This window comes from Aphelocoma coerulescens, chromosome 3, assembly GCF_041296385.1.
Source record: "Aphelocoma coerulescens isolate FSJ_1873_10779 chromosome 3, UR_Acoe_1.0, whole genome shotgun sequence".
In the NCBI taxonomy this organism is placed as follows: domain Eukaryota; kingdom Metazoa; phylum Chordata; class Aves; order Passeriformes; family Corvidae; genus Aphelocoma; species Aphelocoma coerulescens.
In genome coordinates, this window is record NC_091016.1 from 100,210,609 (window position 1) to 100,225,624 (window position 15,016).

A 15,016-nucleotide genomic window follows, 5' to 3' on the forward strand; every position below is an offset into this window, starting at 1 on the left:
AAAGTCCCATCCAACCTGGCCTGGAACCCTTCCAGGAATGGGGCATCCACAACTTCTCTGGGCAGCTCTAGTTCCAGTGCCTCACTATCCTCACACTGAAGTATTTCTTCCTATTATCTAATCTATATCTAATCCAGTATCTAGCCTGCCCTCTATCAGTTTAAGGTCTAAAAAGAGGTCTAAAGGTGTAGAAGTGCCTATTGAACTAATATAGCACTATGCAGTGAAAAAATGGGGAGCATCTTACTTTTTTGAATGGATAGAAATCTGTAATATTTCTGTAAAATCTTACAAGTCGAAGAAATGTCTATTTTCCAAGTTTAGAAAATTCTGTGCATTTTAAATACTCTTGTCTTCCTTGTAAATGATTAGTAACTGAAAATCAAATGCACTACCCCTCTTGTAAAGACCTATTTCATCCATGAGAACTATTGACATTATGTAATTTCATTCCAGATTTGTATTATTAATGATGTATAAAGACCTAGTTTAAATGTTCACGGAGAAGTTTCTGCTCAGTGTTTACATAAAGAGACCGGGTTCCTAAAGTGGACAGCCAGTTGAAGGGTTTGTATCACTGTCCTGGAGTGCCTACATTAGCACCATTAAACTATAAAGAGCTGTGGAAATACAGCTTTTCAATCACGCTTTTTTTAAGCAACGGCTTAAATAACAGGGATTGTGGAAACTTCTGTTTTGCAAATCCTAGGCTCCAGCTACTATTTTCCAGTTGTTTCTTCTCATGCATTAGCTCTAGTTTCTCCTTTACCAGCCCCAGTCCCTGCTCACCGTAACAATGCAGAATTCATTTCAGAATCTTGACTAGGCTTCTATGGTAAACCAAAGCATATTTATTGGAGAAGTAATGGAAAATACAGAAACATTGGTTTGCCATAAAGTTGCTAAATTTCTGTCCCTTAAAATACAACCTGCTCCTGCAGAGATGGTTTAAGAATGTGATGTGGTTGCTGACAGCATAATTAAGTAAATGTCTTGCATTGCTAGTTTTCTAAAGCATAACTTCTAAGTAGTGTGATTACTATATTACTGTGTTTATTAGCATTTCCTACTGAGGTGGTGCATCTCTCCCCCTTCTTGTGCTGGTGCTTCTATATTAAATCTAGTTTTGCTGATTCCTTTGCCAGTGATTCTTTAAGCGACCTTAAAACACTCATTTGTGACACCTTTGTAAAGCTCAACGTTGTCTAGAATGCAACCTCATTGGGGTGTGAGGTCACACCCTGGTGTCCTAAACATAGCCTAATCTCTTACAGGATTTTGCCATTCACAGCCAAACATATGATTACCAGAACCATAAGTACACTTTGGGACATAGTACACTCTGGGACATCTGCTGAGGTGTAAAGAAGTATTGCTATTTACCAGAGTGGGGTTGATCCAGTGGGGTTGATGAGAATTATCTATCATAACAAAGGTGTAAATTGAGCTGGTTCAGCATCTACATTTATCTCCGAGCTTATGGATTCCTGGCTGGCTTCCTACTATTTAGTGGCTCATTGTAGGGGTGAATAAAAGTAATAATAGGCACAGAATTTCACTGAGACTTCAGGCTAGACAAACCTGAGAACTAGAATGATGTTTTGAAGCTAGCAAAAAATATTCTTAATCTTGAAGCATAGAATATTCTGAGTTGGAAGGAATCCACACGGGTTATCAAACCCCACTCTTAAGCAAACAGCCCATCCTGGGATTGAACCCGAAACCTTGGCATTATTAGCACCATTCTCTCATCAACTGAGCTAATCTCAGGGCCATAGATAAGAAATATCAGTGTAGCTGTCTGCAACACAGAGAAATGTCACTATTTTGCATGTGATCACTAGTAACAAATACAGACGTTGTGTAACTCAATCAAATTACATGACCTGAACTCTATTGATTGGAAATTATCTAAATATGTGTATTTTTTAACCATTATGCAGAATGGCACATGAATTTAAAAGATGCTGGTTCATGACCAGTGTTTTATGCCCCTCCACTTCATTTGCTCCATTTGTCCTCCACTGACGGAAATGGGAGAGGGCCCTGTGTTGCAGCCGTGAGAAAAAAGGGGAAGTTGTGGCTGGCTAATTGGGGCTTGGGAGAATTGACTTTCACATGGTTTCTCCAGTGCTGAGTCATGCTACCTCCATGACTCACATCCTCAGGACGATGCCCTGCAAACACTATATCCACACCAAGATGCACACCATGGAATTCTTCTGAGTAAAGCTACTAGTGTGCCAGTCATTACAGCAGCAGGCCTATATAATAACAAACTGTTTATTAATGTATATTTTATATTTTCCAAGCTTCTCCATTGACACAGCACAGCTATGTTCCTGTCTATTCTGTCCTTTAAAACTTCACTGAGGAAAACAAAATGGAAAAATTAAAATTCTTCCTGAGCAAGGAAGAACAAGGGCTACAGAATGTGATGCTTGTTTCAGGAAGAAGAAAACAGAAAGAGAAGAATAGGTACACATGTTTTGAAAGGTACTTTTCTTCATCCTAGTCAGTAAAACTTGAATCTTCAATATATTTAGGTAATATCAGTGTACCTCCTGAGAGTTTTTACAAGGAAACAATTTTCTGTCTACATAGCCTTGGCTTATGTGACTTGTTTGTAAAATAACCAGAAACTTAATTTGAAACCACAGAATCCTGAGACAAAGAAAGGCATCGAGAACTTTCACAGTGTGGGAGGAGGATGACACAATTTTTGATTGCCTGAAGCTAGATAGGAATGTAGTGAAGACCTCAAAATGACTAATTTGGATGCAATTTGTGCTTAGACTTTAGATTGCCTTTTCATTTCATTTAATTTCATTTTCGCATGCCCCCACTGGACACCATACTGTTTTATACTTTATGTAAGAACTTTTTTTCCCCTCTTCAGATTCATTATTTAGGAAATAACATCAAATGCTATTGACATGTAAACAGCTAAAAAAAAATTCACCATTTTAATAATTTTCTACTAGGAAAATTTTAATGGGTGAACAAACATGATAGCAACACAATGATCTACCAGGGACTGTGTTCACATCCACTTTGTGCATGATCTCTTCTACCATGACCAGCATAAGGGTTAACAAGACTTACACTCCTATCCCATTTTTTGGTGTAAGTCAAACAAAAGAATTTTTTTGTGAAGCCTGGGAGATCACTGGTAGATTTAAGTCACGAGACCATGCTTTATTACTGCAATTTTCCAGACTTTAACTGTAGATTTGGTTAAAGGCAAAGTTTATACATATAGTGTTATAATGCTTCTAAAGTAATTCATAGGAAATAGATTGGTTAGAGTATCATCAATGTTTGTAAATGATTCATGTCACATGAATGGTGGGAAATTTTTCATGCTATAAAGAGAAATATCATTGTCATATAAACAATGGCTCAGAGGTGCTACACTGAAAAATATTGATTCTATTAGATCTAAACTCTCTTAAAATTGACATTTGCTATTATGTACTCTGTCCACGGTATAGTTATTAGTATTTTTCATGAACTTTTTTAGCTAAAATAGGTATTGTCAGCTCTATGGCAGTTCATTTGCAGAATTTCATAAACATCTCTGTTCTAGAGGCTCTTCTTTTAAATTGGAAAAAAATGTACCGAAAATACACATATGGGCATGTCTTCAGACATATTATATATATATATACACATATATATATACACATATATATGAATGAATTCACTGACAGCAATCAAACTGCATCATCATGAAGTGAGATACACATTGGTTCATGGCTGAGCTGCTCAGTTTCCAAAACATGGTCAGAGGGAGGATGGGAAACGATCAAAGATGTTCCTTTCAGATGTCCCCAAATAGTGTCTTTCTGAGATGCAATTTAGAAAGAAAAAACATCTTTTGGTCCTTTGCTGAGTTTGGGAAGACAGACAACAGCAGGTTTGATTTTTAAAATTTCTGTCTTATTTGCACTTAAATAAAAGGTGAAAGCCCTTTCTGTCAAGTGCGGAGATGATTGCCTAAACTTTCTGTGTGAGTGGGCAACACAGACACTTCCTGCCTTCTTCATTCACAAAATCTGCTGCTCTTCAGTGATCCTCAAAAGAGGCTACCTGTTAAAGCGTATTGGGGCTACATTTGAGCCCAGACTTGCCTCCTGGCTGAATGAACTTAGCAAACACAAGCAAACACAGGCACGGGTATAAGGCAAGTAGGAAACATCTGAAAGAAGAGTGTGGATGAGGTCTCTTGCAACAAAACAGATTAATTGGTCATGGGTACTGGTGTGCCCACAGTAAAAATAGCCCACGATGTCTTGGAAATGCATCAAGATGACAAGCTGGCCCCAGATCCTGAAAATGGCAGTAGCAGAGGAGGTGAGGGCCTTGAGTATGAGAGCAAGGAGTCTCTACTTGCAACTGCTGGCATCCATAAGCCATACTGGTTCCTAATGTAGGTGTCTGTTATTCACAGAGAACTAGGGAGGCTGCACTCCCCTTTGCACCTATCAGCCTTGAAGCCATGTTAGCCAGGCATCCAGTCTGATGAAAACTAACACTTCTGTGCTATTTAATTAATGTTTTTCTCCATGTGTGTTCTTTCACAGAAGGGCAGGGACCGTGTGACACAGCTCTGATGTTTTTCCAGAGCTTCATCGATGTGTATGGCAGACAAGAGGAACATTGATCACCTAGGTACAACCTGTAAATAAATAATTAGGGAATGGCCCCAGAGGTCTTCAATATTGCATTGACTGTGCCAAGCTGGCTTGCACACCTCTTTCACGTGTGGGGACTCTTGAAGTTTTTGTGAAGATGGTGAGGGACACCAGCTCCTGGTTTTAGTAACACCTCCTTACATATAAAAGTCAGGCGCTCATTGTCTGGTCATCCAATTCCTTAAGTGTTCCCACTAGTCTGCCTCCTGGCTATAGCAATCACTGAGGCCAGGACTCAAAAGTCATTCTGTCCCTTCACCTGGAAAAGCAAAGCTGAATGATGGGCAGGAGTATATCGCCAAGCTACTGCAAACCACTGGCGTGCCCCTCTGGTATCCAACAGCTAGCTGATCCCCGATGCAGCCCGGCGTCGGGATGCTCTTTCAGACCGGGCAAAGCCTATCCGAGCCGGGACCGTGCGGGACGGCGGGGGCGGCACTCGTGGGGCAGGGGCGCACGGGAAGCGCGGCACGGAGCAGAGGGCGGCGGCCCCGGCCGTGTCCCGCGCGGGCCCCAGGCCAGGCAGGGCCGTGCCAGGGCGCGGGGCCGGCGGGGGCGGCGCTGCCGGCGGGGCGGCTCCGCGGGGCCGGGGCTGCCGCGGCCGGGCGGGCGTGGGGCAGAGCGCGGCACAGCAGCGAGCGCAGCCGGCGGCAGGGGGGGGCACCGCGGCCGCGGAGGGACGGCGAGCGGCCGCCTGCAGGTCAGCGGGGTCCCGGGGGCGCGGGGGGCGGGCGGGCTGCCCGGGGGTGCATCCCTGCGGGGCCGCATCCCTGCGGGGCTCCCCTCGCTGCAGGGGCAGCCGGGGACGGGGACAGGCACGGGCCAGGCACAGGCACGGGCCAGGCACAGGCACGGGCCAGGCACAGGCAGGTGCAGCCCTCGGGGCGGCCTCGGCCACCGCTCCGCAGCTGGGCAGCCGCCGCGGGAGCCGGACGTGGGGACCGTGAGCGCTGGGGAGCCGCGGGGCTGAGATAGGGAAACTTGTGCCTCCTTCTTAACGGGGAGCTGACGGGGGACTGTGTCACTGATGCGGGGTTGGGTGTTTTTCTTATTTTGCAACGTGACTGCGGTGCGTGCAGCAGATTGGACTAGCATGACATCCTCGCTTAGTTTATTGGCACGAGATGAAATAATTTATGTCCTGCTATGTCCTTCTGTGCCGTACAGAAACCTGCTTTATTCTTGCACTGCAACCAGCACCGGGTTACTGGTTAACTTCTTCAATAGTTTGTGGCATGAAAATACAAGCTTTACAAGAATAAGTAAAGTAGAAGGTTCATAATAACTGCAGTTATACTTACTACTGTACCTGGAAAGAAAAAAATGTTCTATGGACCACTTCTGATTATTGCTATGTAATTGTGTAATGGTTAGATACACATGGTATTTACTGTGCTGAAAGGATCTGGTCTTCAATTTGAGGATCTAAAAGGCTGGGAAACCAGTCCACTGGTTGATTCTGAAAGTCTTCCAGCTTTCAGGCACCTGAGAAAGCCTTGTGGATCTCTAAGAGTTAGTAAACTTACTTGGAAGTTTTCCCCAAACCTTACTGATTGTGGTGGTTATTATATATCACTCAAATATTTATTCGAATACATAATACTGAAGTAAAGGATGAGCACAAAATCTTTATTTGAAGAATTGTGCTAAGTAGTTTCCTTAGAAAATTTAGTTTTCAGCACGAAGACTTTGACAGGATACAACATGTTAAAGATGTGCAAAATCAAGACAAATTTCATTTGGGGGATGCATAACAGGAGTGTTGCAGATGTGTGATAGCATCTCTTGGTAGTTGTGACTTTGGGGTTTGTATCTGGTATCAGTACTATCTGGGATTCTGGAAACCAAAGTTCCAACAGCATCTTACCAGTTTGGCAGGAGATGAGTAGCAAAGGTGGTCAGAGATATAGAAAACATAATCTATGGGAAAACAATGAAAGAGCTGGAATGTTGCGGTCTAGGGAAGCAAAAACTGATGATAGATGTGATAACAATCTTTAACTGTGTAGTTGGTTGCTGCAGAGTGTTGGGAAGCAAACTCTTCTCTACATCCCATGGAGGCATGACAAGAGCCAGCTTGCTGAGCTGCTGCAGGAGAGATTAGGTTAAATTGGTAGGGAAAGTCCTGTCTAACTGTACAGGTAATTGAGCATTGATTGTCGAAACAATCGCTTACCATCAATACTTAAGACACATGTGATCCTGCCTTCCTGTTGTCAGAGATACTAAATGACCTCTCCAGATCCTTAAAGATTCCAAGGGTGGCAGAACTAGGAGGCCAACCTGTGAACTCATACACTCTTAATGATGATCATGCATATCAAAGAACCAGCTTTGTGAGGTGAACACAGCTCAGTGATCCATTCATAATATTTCACTCCCATGCCCAACTTCTATACTGGATTTTGTGATTCTTCTCCCTTCTGCTCAAACAGCATTTGCCGTTGAAGTCTAAGAGCAGTGGTGGATGATCTGCTGATGAACATCACATCTCAGTTTGGCACCACCACAGCCAGTAAACTGGCTTATTGGTAAATGGTAGGAAATTTCAGCTTAGTTTTGAAGTACAGTTCTGCAAAGCGTATCACATTGTTTCCTTCAGGTCCTCAGTAATTACCAGAGTGGCTCAGGAAGTCCATGAGGCAGAACTACTTTGGTTTAATTAATGTCTGTATTGGCTTTGATTATCATCTTGGAAGGTACTCAGAATATAATTCAGTTCTTAAACGTACTTTGAAATCTGTAGTTTGTCCTACTGCATTTAAGAAAGTTTTGCCCGGTGCAGTTATTAGCCAAACTATTACAGAAATAGCTGACTGAAATGAGCCTTTCTTCCCTTACCTCCATTACCTAGAGTTTTTTGCTGCTTTGCTCAGTATTTATTCTTTTATTATGTTATTCTTTGCATTGATTATGAATTTAAATGTTAATTATATTAAAAATTCTACCACATTATTTGCTTCCAGAAATTAGCTTCCCAATCCAAAAAAGGATAACTTAAGTTTTTTTAACATCCCATTTTTATAAGAGTGGGAACAGACAAGGTCTATCTGTCTTTCTAGATTATTTATTATTATTTTGTGTCTCTGTGTTCTGCCCTTACTATTTGGAGAGGCATTGAATAAAACTGATTCAATCTTTCCAGGGTCTCTTTATGAAAACGAGACCCTTTCAATGCTCTTAGTAATCTGTTTTATTAAGATGTCTTTGTTTCTGCCTTTTTTCTCTTCTTTGAGCTGACATGACCAGAGCTGAGCACAGTAACCCTGCTGAAGACGTGCTGTTCCTGAGGCACCTTCTGCTCCTTGCTTCTCAGCTGCTTTCCATCACACCCGTGGTGGCGTGGCAGGCTAGAGTGCTTGAAGTAACCAAGATGTGCCTTATAAAATGTCTTTCGTTTGTTTTTTCTGGTTTGTTGCTCTGGACCCTGTCAGAGTTTCTCTGAATCATGTTAAAGGATGAATTTTGTCAGGGCACAGCAGTGGGGGCTCCCCATGGAGGGGCATCAGGGACAAGCCTGACCTGTCCCACTGCCCCAGCACAGGGTCTGGGGGGCACCAGGGCAGCCTCAGCCCTGCACATCTGGTACCACCCTGGGAATGAGGCCAGGCTGGGATGTGGGTCTGCGCTGGGACCTGGACTGATGAGGCCTATGGCCAGGCTAGGCTGGGCTGTGGCATCTCTGGGATAGGGGCTGATGGCCCCGGAGGGCCGACAGGGGACCTCAAGTTGTGGGAAGGGACTGTGTGAAGGCCTGTTGGTGCCATGAGCCCTTGATACATTTCAGAGCTTCACTGATCCAAATTTTGTGTTGAAAATGTGTGAAATCTACCCCTTAGCACAGTAGTGGGTATCTGAAATATCTGAAATCATGGGCTTTAGGGAGGGTGAGCCTACACAGACTGGAAGGCCAACTTTGCCATCTGTCCCAGGGTGACAGTCACAAAGAGACTGCCTGAGAGTTTAGCTCTCCCAGTTACACAAACCAACGTGGCCTCTATAAGCAGTATTTTTAGACGTGTGTGCTTGAGCACCCCGTTGTTCTGCAGCACCTCCTTGGCCTGCCTGTCCTGCAGTGTGTTGGGTGTAGGGTTTGCTGTCTTCTGTGCACACCCTGCATGGAGAATCCAGTGCACCTCCCTGAGCGCCAGTGGCGGCCAAGCTCGGATCTTTGGATTGAAAGTGGCTCCACCAGCCAGGTCTGCTTGTAAGTAGCCAATGCTACTTGTCTGGAGTAAAACCCCATAATAGTTGAGGCTTGACATTTCTTCCCTGCTTTTGCCCATGAAAATAGGCTGAGCCTTTCAAGGCTTCTGTGTTCCTTCATTTAGAACTGGTCTGGCTGTGGAAAAACGCAATATATGGTAGAAGAAAACTTAGGCCTGTGGGGACATAGAAAAAATGTCTTGAGAGACTTTTTTCCTCTTGCTGGTTTCTGTGGTACAGGGTTACTGTGAGACTTAGAAAAGAAACTGTTCCAAGTTACCATCAATGTGCACAAGCATTGTTTTAAAGCTATGCTGATTGATTTAGCCTTCGAGGGTAGATGTCAGGCACACTATTCATGAATAACAGCAGATAGAGACCAGGGAGATGAGCAATGTTGATCATACTGAACAATAATGTGAGTGCAAAGGAGAGTACAAAGTAAATATGTATCAACCTTTTGGAATTTTGTGTGATTTATATAATTTTAGTGTTGGATTGAGTAATTGATCTTTTCATCAGTGTGTTTCATGCTGTAGTAAATGAGGATTTAAATAGTGAGAAGTTAATAGCTGCTCTAAGTAAAACACAAAGGCTCTGGAATGAGACCCAGTCTCTAGAACTAAGAACATGCAAAAATTGCAGGGAAGTTTGTTTGAACTTGATGTGGTGCAAAATAAAACTATCATTATGCCAGTAAGATTCACATTTTTCCTTAAATTTTCTGTCTGTTCAAAACAAGCCTGTGAGGTGTACTGTATTAGCACACAGGACATCTACATTTCCACCTCGTATATTTCTAGTTTAAGGCCACTTCATAATTCAGATTTTTGTGTTGCAAGATTTTTCTCTCTCCTGTGGTTAGTTCTCGTAGCTTGCTCTGAAGCTCTAGTTTGAGCTAATAACAAAGAGAGGCTGGAGGCTTCTTAGTAGTGACAGAAATAAATACAGATGTGGCAAAATGAGTGGGTTATGGAGATCACAGAGGGGAAGACAAGGAGGGACTGGGATGAATTGCAGGTCCTCTAGGGCAGGAAGGGTTGAGAAGTGGCCACAAGGCCCTTTGCCTGTTGGACTAGTGGTGGGGGTCTTCTGGCAGCTGACAAGGGGACAGAGGCATGAGCAGGGCTCGGGGCATTTTTAGGACAGGGAAGGTTTGGCAGAGATTTGTGGCAGCAGGGTCTCTTTTATTCGCTCACACTTTCCATCCAGACCAGTTCTTCTCATTGTCTTTTTCGGTGTCCCACATTGTGGGGTGCCTTTTGTTGCCTCTGCAGTCATCCATTTTTACTCAAGCTAGCATTTTTTCTTTTCTTCTTCTTTGCCCCCTGCCAGTCCCTCCCAAGTTTTGGGAAAAGGGCTGGGATCTCAGTGTCACTTTTTCTGGCTGCTGGGAAGGTGATAAAAGGAGGTGTAAAGAGAGGTGAGGGGCCTGTGAAGAGGTGAAGAAAGCACTTCAGTAACCGTTTAGAGAGAGATTTACTCCTTCTGGAGTCCTGCATGGCATGAGAGATGTCTGGCAGGGAGGTACAGCAAGTCTGCCTCACATACACCCATGTGTGTCCTTGGAGATGGTGGCAGAGTACTGTGTAAATAGGTCCTAATCAGCGGTTCCTGATGTAGCTCTGCCATTCTCATCTTCTCCAGCGTAGGTAAAACCTGCTGTAGAAGTGGACTGCTTGCTTACAAGTGTGCAGGTTTGTCTGTGGGTGTAAAAGATGTTGAATGAAGAAGTGATCATTGGTGTTTTGTATGTTTTAATTGGGAAGTTAAGTTTATCTGGGAGGGCTTTAAATGTGGCATATACACAGCTGTATATGTGCTGTGTGATAAAACTTGTAGGATATTTAAAAAATATTTTTATCTGTTGACTATGCTAGAAAAGTGTCTTTACTCAAGCTGCCTTTGAAAGGGAGAAATTGAGTTGTCAGAATGAAGAGTGCCCCATCTTTTGTGGTTGGTGTGTACGTTAGCACTGCCATTTGATTAGCCCAGAACATTTTTGCATATTTTGAAGACTGCTTACTCTACCCAAAGCTCTGTGGTTTTTTGCATTTAGTCCAACTTACCCAATATACAATATTGATTTACATTATCCAAACTGAAAGTTCTTTTCTCTTTTGTGTAAATCTTCAGAGCCATGGTGATGATAAAACATGTCCTAACTTGCCTGAATTCATTTTTTTCCTGCATCAACAGAAAGTGGAAGAAAAAAACAAACCCTGAACTCTAGTTTGAAATTAAGCCAACAATTTTTAAAGCATGCCAGCTTGTATTTTCCAAAATATGTTATAACAATCTGTACTTTGTTCATTAAGTAAAGTTAATGGTTTCCAAAAGTTTTCTTTTCAGTCAAAACTGTTTCAGCATATAAAAATGATCACAATTAAGGTGGCTTGAAGACACATAAATGAAGAGTTCTGCAGCTGGTATAACAGCAGGAATACATCTAGGCTTAGCCTTTAATAGACACTTGGGAAGTCTTGTCAAAAGTACCTTGTGCTTCTTTTGGTCTCAGTGGGTAATTCCAATTCCCACCCCGTTAAGAGCTCCCTAATTTCACAAGAGCTTGCAGGATCATGTATGGAGAGGTCAAGATAGATTTGCGTAGTTGTATTAAGAGTACAATTTATAAAAATATCAGATTATTGAGTTCATTTTAAAATCTGTGGTATAACCTTAGCTTCATAAGTGTGCAGAATTGTGTGAACTTTTGCCAGAGTAGCAGAGGAGTTGCCAGCAAGCATGATTAGCTTTCTAGACTATGAATGTAATGCATACATTTGAGGGAAGATGTATGAGGTTGTACTTAATTCTTTTCCTGATACTGGACACTGTAAAGGTTCAAATTATAGGTGCAATTAGAAAATTACTGCCCTCAGTGCTCTCAAATGTATTAACATTTTTTCTTAGTCTTTTAACCACCTGGGGTACCCTGGGTGACTCTCTTGGAGCTATGGCCCAGAGAGACTCCATGAGACAGAGATCTAAGCAAGGCTGTTCAAATCTCTTCCTTGACCAGATCAGTATGTTCCTCCTTACTTACACTTGGGATCTGACCGTGGTTTTCTACTGTTTCCCCTTTCCTCATGGCACATAGAAAAGATAGAATAATATTCCCAGTTGATTAAAAAGGCAGAGGAGAAGATAAACAGTGTAAGCATAGCTGCAGTGTCCCGTGTGGAGAAGAGGAGGCAGACACATCTGTGCAATGACTTACAGGGTGGGTGAATTACGCAGAACATGACTTGATAGAAGAAGCGGAAATGGACCATGCAGAACTGTTAGTATTGTGAATTCACTCCTTTCTCAGCTGTGGGAAATGTTCAAAAAAAGTATGCTCTGGGAAGTGGCTCTGAGATTAGACTTTATGCCCAAGATAAAAACCCAGGGAAAAGTTACATGATGCTGGACTTCCATTTTATCAGAGGTTTGATTACCCATGGAAAGTGGGCATGGGATTCTCTAGCTCTTAAAATCTTGGGCTTGATAGCATAGGACTGTGAGGGGTAAAGTAGATAGATCCCTCCTGGCAGAATATAAGCTGAACTGAATGTCAGTGTTTCAGAAAGAAGCTGTGTGCCTTCTTTTCCTGAGTGGAATGGTATCTGACTAGTTACCACATTTTGCTTAAAAAGTTTCCATTAGGAGGGAGCAGAACTGGGTGGGTGAGAGAATGTTTGAGATACACCATGAGATTCACTGTCAACTCATGGGACAGAACAATGTGGAAAAGTACAGCGAAGAACACTGGAGTTAAAGTGCAGCCCTTCATAGCAATTTATTTTAAGTGAAACTGTATGTGAAAACATAATAATACCAAGAGTTCATATGTGGAGGGGAATTTTCAAAGACAACCCCCTAATTATCTTTCCTACTGAAAAGAGATTGAAATTCTCGCCTACTGAAAAGAAGTTCTCTTTTTCTTTCAGAAACTGTCACTTGCAGAGAAAGTGAGCATCAAATGGCAAGCCTAAGAAAACCAACCAAATAAATTAAATGGTTTTTTGAATAGTTCTGTCTGGAAGTTAAGAGTAAAAGAAAAATGGGGAAATAATGACAATTAGGAGACTTGGAGGCATTTTCTCCTATCCCTGAAAAGTAAAATTGAGAATTCTTCAGGTCCTATGTAGAATGACACAAGCCATGAGAAATCACTGATGATAGAATGTATCTAAATGCTGGTGATATATTAAACTGTGAAAAATATACCCTTGCAGTACAATAGAAGATAAAATGATAAAGGAGTTTTTTGCCGTTTTATTACCATGGAAAAGAATAAGGGGTAGGGAAGGGGAGGAAGATTTACTGAATAGGAATAACAGCAAATTCTTTTTAAAGGTCCTAGACAATGGAGGTTTATGTTTGTTATTCCCTGGTGAATTTTCAATGAGGAGAAAGGAATGTAATTGTATGCCCCTGTGATTAAGTCCATTTGCTGTGCAAAGGGGCCCACATGGCCATGGCGTGCTCATGACTGGGCTGAAATGAACATTGACAAGTTTTGCCAAAAAGGGGAGGGAAGCCGGAACGCAGAGGATTTCATTAAGGAGCTCAAAAGAGAGGACAGCTGCACCTAATTTTCAGAAGCACATAGTTGTCTTCGAGGAAGCTAAGCAATACAAAGAATAAAGATTAATTTTTATTTCCTGAAGAGTAAAGACATTCCATTTATTTTATCTCTTATTTTCTTTTCTGATCTGGATTTAAATAAGGTATTTGCCCTTAGAAGAGGTGTTTCTAGCAAAGGAGAATTTCTTCTCTATGTATGCATAAGTATACCTACTGAGTACTCACTGTTGTTATCAGTAGTTCATAGTTTGATGGTACCTGACAGTAGTAAGAAAAAGGCATTCAACAAAACCATCCTGGAGCTGTCCAATACAGAGCATTTCCTTTGAAGAAGACTTGATTTTTTCTGTTCTTCAACACTTGACCACATGCAGTTTTGAATTTGTTTCGTGGTCACTTTATCTGATTTTTAAATAGATTTGGGTGTACATGTCTCCTGCTCCTGCAGAATTACTTATAGGATGCCTTTGAAAAAGTTGGGCAACTTCAGGCAATTAAATCTTGCTGAGAAATCAAAGAGCTATGAGAATTCTGTTACATGGTGATTTCATTCTGAAAGCTCTGCTACATTAATAGCACAATAGAACTCAGACACTGATGATTGACAACTGAAGTAAATATATAATCACTGTAAATAATGAACCTATTTTCTTTGAATAAACAGGAAGTACCCTTTCTCTCCTGGAAACGAATAGGTCAAGATGTTGAGAACATTTTGGTACCATGCATGCATAGTGCTTTTGTCCAACTGTATAATCCTTAGCTTCCAGTGCCACAATAAACCCTAGAAACACTGCAGGTGTTTGCTCTGAAATGCTGTAAATGATGCTCTTGTTGTGATGCTCCAAATGATGCTCCAAATGATGCTCCAAGATGTGTTCTTGGGAACACAAAATGTATTTGGTTTCCCTCTTGTGTATGAATTCATCTTTTTAAACAAACAAACAAATAAAGCTGAAATCTACCACTTTTCTAAGAGCATGAGTTTGATGTTAAAAAAGAAAAGCTCATCTCAAGTTGAACAGCTCTGGAATATGTCTGAAAATGCATTAGGCATCTTTAGAAATGTCAAATTTCTGGTACAAATAATAATGTATTCCTTTCACTTTTTTTTTTTTTTTAAACTTTGTATTAAAACTTAAAATAATATAAAATCTGGGGTTTTTTTTAAATTTGTGGTATTCCTCTGAAAGCTAAGTTGTACACCTGGTTAGGCAAGAAAGCACAACCTGTACTTTGTTTAGGCCTGTTACCATCAATATACTGGGTAAGCAACTTGCCATAGGTCCTAATAAATGTGCCATGTTGCTTTATTCATCCTTTTGCAACCTACATTGATGACATTTCTTAATGGACTTTATGGAAAATAAGTGTGCTAGTTTGAAAACAAACCAGGGGGAGACCCCAAGTCAGAATAACAATTTAATGGAAATTAAAGAAAAGGAAAAGAAAGTAAAAGAAAACACTGACAGAGTCAAGATACAACCTGAGTCCCTGTTAGGCAGGGTGGTGGTAGCAGTCTGGTAGAATGGTGGCTGCAG

General features: G+C 41.7%; 1 protein-coding gene across 2 annotated transcripts in view; it reads left to right on the top strand.

Moving 5' to 3' along the window:
* Window positions 1-5,353: 5,353 nt before the first annotated feature.
* COL21A1 (collagen type XXI alpha 1 chain) overlaps window positions 5,354-15,016 on the top strand; it is a 95,856-nt gene continuing 86,193 nt past the window's right edge. For both annotated transcript variants that reach the window (XM_069011409.1, XM_069011410.1), the window contains exon 1: window positions 5,354-5,397. The gene's annotated coding sequence lies outside the window, so the exon portion shown is untranslated. The remainder of the gene's footprint in view (window positions 5,398-15,016) is intronic.